The sequence below is a fragment of the Papaver somniferum genome, chromosome 4, assembly GCF_003573695.1.
Source record: "Papaver somniferum cultivar HN1 chromosome 4, ASM357369v1, whole genome shotgun sequence".
Lineage (NCBI taxonomy): Eukaryota > Viridiplantae > Streptophyta > Magnoliopsida > Ranunculales > Papaveraceae > Papaver > Papaver somniferum.
The window spans coordinates 124,995,354-125,002,957 of NC_039361.1; the positions used below are offsets into that span (position 1 = coordinate 124,995,354).

Consider the following 7,604-nt stretch of genomic DNA (forward strand, 5'->3'; position numbering starts at 1 on the left):
ATGTCTAAAAGATGCATAAAAACTTATTAATGTATATTCATATTGTCGTTGCTTCATGCTTATTGCTAGATCAAATAGTTTAGGTTTATTTAATCTCAACACAGATCATGTTCAATAATGATTCATTTTTTTTTCATTTTTAGTATGTTTTTTTGTTGCTGGTCGACTAATCAACAATTTTATGATTATTAAGGTTTGTTTAATCTCAACACAGATCATGGTCAATAATTATTTTTGTTTTTTTTCTTTTTCGTTTTCGTTTTTAGTATGTTTTTTTTGTTGTTGGTCGACTAACCAACAATTTTATGATTATTAAGGTAACAAAAGAGATCTTTGCACGGATTGGTGGTACTGATATAGTCAATAATTTTGTTTGCCTACGTATGGATCAATAAAATTGTTGTGCTACTACACGGTCTCAATGGTGGAATGAGCCGCCATATCCAAGCAGTTTTGGGTGGTGACAGATCGAGTCTGTCTTTTTATCTGTTTAGCGTGCTTTCTTTTTTTGTTTTCTCCTTCTCGTGAGGTTTGGCATGTTCCCCTAATTCTCTTTGCTTTTCTTTTTATTAATGAAATCTCCACGCGAGTCTCCAATAAAAAAAAGATCAATAAAATTGTTGGCGCACTCTCTTAGTTGTTTGGAGATCATGTCTAACGAAAAATGTGTCTCTTGGTTGTAAGATCGGTATTAATGAAAAAAATGTATCCAACTCAACTGTCAAGGCCTCAACCAAAATATCTACTGAAATGGTACCATTCTTTTTGGTTAAGTTCCGAAGCTTTCAAATACGAAAACAATGATTTTTTTTTACCGTACATAGGGGGATTGACGTTTTTTTTGGTAGTGTAATACTATTGTGATACCCAATGATTAGAATTTTTCCCTTTGGTGTGCAACAATGAGCTTTTTTCTAAAATCCCAAATACATTCATGCAAGCAATGCTAACCGCACTTTGTATACCGGATAACGAGATTCCACAAAATATAAGTCCAATAGCCAGAAAATTTATAAAAACTTTAATATTCCTTAAGAGTATATTTTTTCTTTAAGATCAAACATATTGGAGAAAAAAAAATGAAATCGATAAGTACTATTATTTATTTTCTTCGACGCATGAACCTTATCTGCATCATATCAAATACCATATAGTTGTACGTAGTTGTAGCATTGTAGCTCAATCTAACACAAATATTATAATAATTTGAAGTGTGAGTGTTTTAGGCTCTCATATGTATGAAGGAGCAATATTAGACTATAGTGTGGTTGCCGCTAGATATAGCACATTGGAGAATACAATTGTGTAGCTAGACGGTTTGGAGAATATACAAAGATAATTGTGGTATTAGAATGCAAGCTTCTTATCCTCTTAACAAACAAATTTTGATATAATCACCGTGCCTATTTCTATGCATGTAGAACCATTATATTTGTATTATATATCCACTCATTATGGGTATGACAATTGCCAAACATATATGTTTATATGTCAAATATCTATCTTACAAAATAAAATGGTTTTGGACTATCCGACGGTTTCAAATGTGCCTTTCTGACCGATCTACGGCTCTTATTCTTCTCAAAAGTGCCTCAAATGCAAAAGACAAATCTCCGATAAAAATGCACCCCCGTTCTAAGCCCTCATCCAACGATCCTAAATCTCCCCATTCAATTGTATTAATATCACCATTATTTCTCATTCATAGGTATTAAAGTTGGTTTATTAATCCCTTGGGAATTTGACGTTTCATCCTTCAATCACTCCCCAGAATGGCGTCGTCGAAGGTTTCTTCTTCGTTCGTTACACCGTAAAAAATACTTGCAGATGTTTTGCTATATAAATGCTCAATCAAATCTCTTGCCAGGGTTAGTACGTTTTCTCAAAAGTTAATTTGTCAAAATGATTCTTCTCATCATTTTTATTTGACCTGATTTAAATTTTTGGTTTTTTTCCATAATTTAATTTGTAAGCTGCAATTTTTTTGGAACTTTTTAGGTTTCCTGTGGTTAGATCTTTTTTCTTTAATGATATGATTTTTTTTGAAGCAGGTTGGCAATAGAGTTAGGGAAACAAATGATATATTAGGAAACCTCATCCACACCGGGCTCATTATTAAGGTTTTCGATTGGTATATTTTGGGTTTCTTTATCATCTTCCATTTAGAATTTCTTAATTTTTTGGATGTTATTTTGCAGATTTTGGTTGGTATATAAGAAAGGAGCTACCATCCATCTCAGTATTGATGCATATCATTTTTATCTGTTCTTTTAACTGTTCAACAATGGTTTGATTCATCATTTGTAATTGATTCCTACCTCTACTGAGGTTACTTTTGAAAAATACATATCTTTTAGGAAGTTCTTTCAATCCTGATCTGTTATAATTTTGGGATACTACTTATATTGTCATCGAAACAATGCCGCTAGGTTGTGAGTTTTCTCCTCCAGAAATCAGATTGCCAACCTTGCATTTCTTTTATTTTTCAATAAATTTGCAGGTAATTTGTGGCTGACTTTTTATCGGAGAGGTTCGGAAACAATCACTCTTTCAAATGCATATAAACTGTTTGATTTTTTTTTTAAAGTGATATCCTGTTTCGTACTATATTTTCAGCAACTGTTTTTCTCCTTTGGTGTTCTAAGTTTCTCATACAGTAGAAGGGAAGTAGGAATATGTGTTAAGTGTTGATGATCAATTAAGATGACATGATGGTATTGGATGAGGAGTCTTTGAGTAAGATGAGAAACTCTTGGAAATGGTTCCAACCTCTAGGTTTTTTGGCCTCAATGGGGGCATTGGAATCTTAATCTGTGTAGCACTATAAATGCCAGAAATGTTGGCAGAGGAATATATATGATAAAGGAAAAACGAAAATTGGTGAATACTACTACATAATATTTTGTGTATTTTATTGTGGTCTTCTCTTCATTGAGAGTTGAGACTATCATTCTTTTAAACAAATTAGTTATTTTGAATTTAATTTACTTTTCAAAAATGATATATTGTTGTCGATAATCTTTGTTGTGTTATATCTGTAATGACTCTTCTTATTTTATTATGATCATTAGCAGCACCAGAGGAGTGAATGGAGGAATCGGATGCGGCGACGGAGAAAATTAACCCTGTAAGAGTGTTTGGTAGGCCTTTTTTGGTATGTCCATTTGCATGATGTTCGTACATTGATCAGTGCGACGGGGGTAAAATCATTGGTCTTTGCATATAATGGGTCTCAGAACTAATTTGTGATTGTCCAAATCAAGTTGTGATTACCGTGGCAGCTGAGGTACACAATACTATGGTGGCTCTGATTCATTTAACTTTTATACGGTTATTTTATTGTTTCCAGGATGTTATGCTTACATGTGATGAACGTTTTTGAAGGTTTTATCGGTCCATTCCATATTTTTGTGAATCCATGATATGCCATTTGTTTGTAGCCAACAACTATTCTTCAGTAGCATCCTGAGTAGTGCTTTAATGATACATGGTTTTAATTTATACACAAATACTTTGAGTAAATTACATAATCTCTTACCTGAAAATAAATCTAATTTAATTTGTTACAGGAAATTATACTACATGAATCTGTGACTAAACTGAGAAACATAGTAGTGTGGTTCCATATGTTCAGTTATTAATGTCGCAAGCAGTAGAGGAATAAACACGAGATAAAAGAGAACAGACAGAAAAAACTTACGTTGTATGATATTTTTTTGGTTTTTCCTTCATGAATGCGCTGAGCAACAAAACTCAGGTGCTTCAAATAATTTCATGGTACCCTAACTCTTCAAATCTTGGTGGGAAGTTCTACTTAGTTTCCCTAGATTTTGTTTCACAATGTACCATCTATTTTATTATATATCATTTTTTCCCCATTATGGCTTTCATTTTTTCTTTGGTGCGACTGTTCCTAATATTTTTTTCATTGTGTAGCGTCCAACATTAGCAACGGACACCAAGGTGACAAAACTTAAATCAGCTTAGAGTTGTAGCCTAAGTTAAAGAGGCATCAACTAACAATTGAGAGTGCAGTAAGTCCGATCTCTTCTTTTTCAGTTGGATGGTTAGTTTACATAAACTCTGTCAACAGTGAGCTCATTTTGAGTTTCTTCCATGATAAATTTTACCTTAGATTTTTCAATAGGGTCATATATTTGATTTTTACCCTAAGGCTTATAGTTGTCATGACAATGTCTTATGTAGCAACAGGCTAAAGACAACGTGTTGATTGGTTTTTGTAAATTGAATTGATTGGCTAGGATTTAATCTAAGTTGTAGATAAATAAAATAACCCATAATTAATTGATTGATATTTGTACATGCCAATTCATATGTTGAATTGAGAACTTCATTAGCAACGGACACCAAGGTGACAAAACTTAAATCAGCTTAGAGTTGTAGCCTAAGTTAAAGAGGCATCAACTAACAATTGAGAGTGCAGTAAGTCCGATCTCTTCTTTTTCAGTTGGATGGTTAGTTTACATAAACTCTGTCAACAGTGAGCTCATTTTGAGTTTCTTCCATGATAAATTTTACCTTAGATTTTTCAATAGGGTCATATATTTGATTTTTACCCTAAGGCTTATAGTTGTCATGACAATGTCTTATGTAGCAACAGGCTAAAGACAACGTGTTGATTGGTTTTTGTAAATTGAATTGATTGGCTAGGATTTAATCTAAGTTGTAGATAAATAAAATAACCCATAATTAATTGATTGATATTTGTACATGCCAATTCATATGTTGAATTGAGAACTTCCTTACTCGAGCATTAGATTATGATGACACTCACAACTAATAGGACTGAAATAGTGTACTCAACACGCTGAGAATTTTTTAGAAGCAATGTTGGAAAACAAAAAGATAGTAAATTTAGAAGCAATGTTGGAAAACAAAAAGATAGTAAAAGTGGTTGATAAAAATATTAAAGTAGGTTCTTGGTATCACGTATTAGAGGTCATACACGACATATATCCAATCCGTGTTGGTTTTTGCTGTAGATATACAGTAACCCGACATGCAAAATTTGTTATGCGAAGAATATATTTCGGATTTGTATCTGCTCTCCAACCACGAACAACTTCATTTTATTTATAAAAAAAATACAACTTACGAATCCATACTCCATAGATATCAAAGGAAATGGTTCAATATTACCACAAGTAAATATTAATTGTGTGCTTTGAAGGAGTCTTTGAATGGATACTGGAGCTTTTGTTTACATTATGTTTAATAAAATTTCTAGCCTGGGTGTTGCTTAGCTATCATAAAGTTAAAAATTTGTTACATTAACACCGCGTTTGGATACACATCCAGAAGTAACTTTTTGACTTCTAGAAGTCAAAAAGCAAGAAGTCAGTTTGGATGCAGAATTTCAGAATAACTTCCAAAAGCAGAAAGGTCGACTTTTTATGAAGCAAAAAATATGGACTTCTGCTTCTGGAGAAGCACTTCTGACTTCTACTTCTGTATCCAAACAGGCTATAAGCAATCATTTGGAGGTTGCCAAGCTTTTAATAAAAAATTTTGTATCGAATTTGTTTTCCATGTCCATTTGTAGGTTGCTAAAAGGCGTCCTTATACTACCAAAAACGGTGGTCGACTATATTGGCATTGACGTGGAGGTTCTTAGGTTGCTCATTCCTCTTCATGATTACCAAGTTCTAAAAAAATTTAAGGTCAAAATAATGATGTTTCCCCGATGTCTTTAAGTTGTTGTTTAAGAGCGGTATTTCTGGGTACACATTTTCTAAGAAATAATTTGCAAGTATGCAACCAGTATTTTACATATTGCAGTTGAATAACCAAGCTGATATGTTTTTATAGGTCATGATGACAGATCTTTTGTCGTAGATAATATTGCATTGTGTGAATAACCAATTTTCTTCACAAGAATATCATCAATGGTCACAGAATTAGCACGGTTAAATCTTTTGTATACAACATAGTAATTGTGTGAAATCTGGTGAATGATAAGTCTGCAGGGGGATGTGGGGTTTTTGGCTGATAAGTAGCATGCCTTTTTGTTCTTCTTTTTTTTGGCAGGAGGCAGAATCTTGAAATTGCATAACAGAAGGGTGCCTTAGCTATTTAGTGTATGCCCTAAAGTTTGATATTGCTTAGCTTTTACTTGAATATTATCGGCTTTTGAGATAACCAGGGTCGTTTCTGCCTAAAAATGCAAATCTAGGATTGAATAATCTTGAAATTGCATAACAGAAGGGTTCCTTAGCTATTTAGTGTATTCCCTAAAGTTAGATATTGCTTAGCTTTTACTTGAATATTATCGGCTTTTGAGATAACCAGGGTCGTTTCTGCCTGAAAATGCAAATCTAGGATTGAATAATTATAGAACCTCTTGATGAAATGAATCTGGAGATTAATTTAGTAGGAAGTATCTTTGGATAAGTTTAATCTGTCAATCCACAGCTCCAAACAAACAGGGTTATTACAAAGTAAGGTTGACTCCGGCAGAACTTAGGGTGGGTTTTATAAAAGGGGAGGAATTTTATGTCACATGGATCCAAGAGACCATGTAATTTGGCATGTAATATTGACCAGTGTATTAACAAATTCTACTTCGTGACACATAATTTTGTTTTAGAATTGTCTTTTCTTAGAGGAAAAATTTATCAGTGTTTTTAAGCAAAAAAATTGATCAGCCACCCACAACCATATGACATGCTAAAAACATAATCTTTTTTTAGAAAATTCATCAAACCTAAGTCCGGGCCGTTACGCCACGGGTCATATGCTAATAACATATATACAAACATAAGGTATGGAGTCGGGCGATAGAGACTTCATCGCTCGATGGTCTTTCCATCTCCGAGTAATTTTATATATATGATATATAATTTCTCTTTCTCTACTACTTTTTAATTATTCTAATATACTTATATATTTAACGGGTCCCACTAAATATATTATAATACTAAAACTTTTATAAATACCCAACACACAAACATAAATATATATTTTATTAATTAGGGTCCCACCGAACATAATTAAATTTATATTTTTAATCAAAATTTGCCATATTTACCATATGGGGGAAACTTATTTTCCATGCCACATGGCATTTCAAACAAATTTTTTCGACATGGTGCATATGAATAGGCCTTATAAACCACTGACCATACGTATGTACTAAGCTTCACTATCACGCTCAAAACGTGGCTCATAAACTTAATCAAAATTGATGAATTTTCGGCGGGTTCATAGTCGTGACTCAAAAGGTACACTTTATTTATTCAAATGGATGAGAACTAGAAACAACACAAGGTTTAACCAATGCCTGATTATACTTGAGAGTAGAAGCTTTGATAAAAATGAAAATCTAACATACATTGGCATTTCAAATACATCGGATGGACCAACAAATTTGAAAATTATCTTCATCAAGAAGAATAATTCACGGGATGTGCGTCAATACATATCTATACATATCTGATAATACCAGATTATATACCGTATTGTTCACCAACCAGTGGCCTACAGGAATGTGATCAGTGAATAAAAATCTATTATGATTTGGTTTTAAATTTGTTTCCTTTGGACTAATTATTTAGAGTTTCTCTATTATTCTTTTGCTGAACTTT

General features: G+C 32.9%; 1 long non-coding RNA gene across 7 annotated transcripts; it reads left to right on the forward strand.

Annotated features, from left to right (window-relative positions):
• Nucleotides 1-1,664: 1,664 nt before the first annotated feature.
• LOC113276523 lies at nucleotides 1,665-6,671 on the forward strand. Of its 7 annotated transcripts, none has more exons than XR_003324443.1 (3): nucleotides 1,665-1,868; nucleotides 2,052-3,286; nucleotides 3,937-6,671. It is a non-coding gene; the product is annotated as an uncharacterized LOC113276523 (long non-coding RNA). The 7 variants fall into 7 exon arrangements; XR_003324441.1 differs by having other exon boundaries at nucleotides 3,570-6,669; XR_003324444.1 differs by having other exon boundaries at nucleotides 2,052-2,880; nucleotides 3,072-6,665.
• Nucleotides 6,672-7,604: the final 933 nt, after the last annotated feature.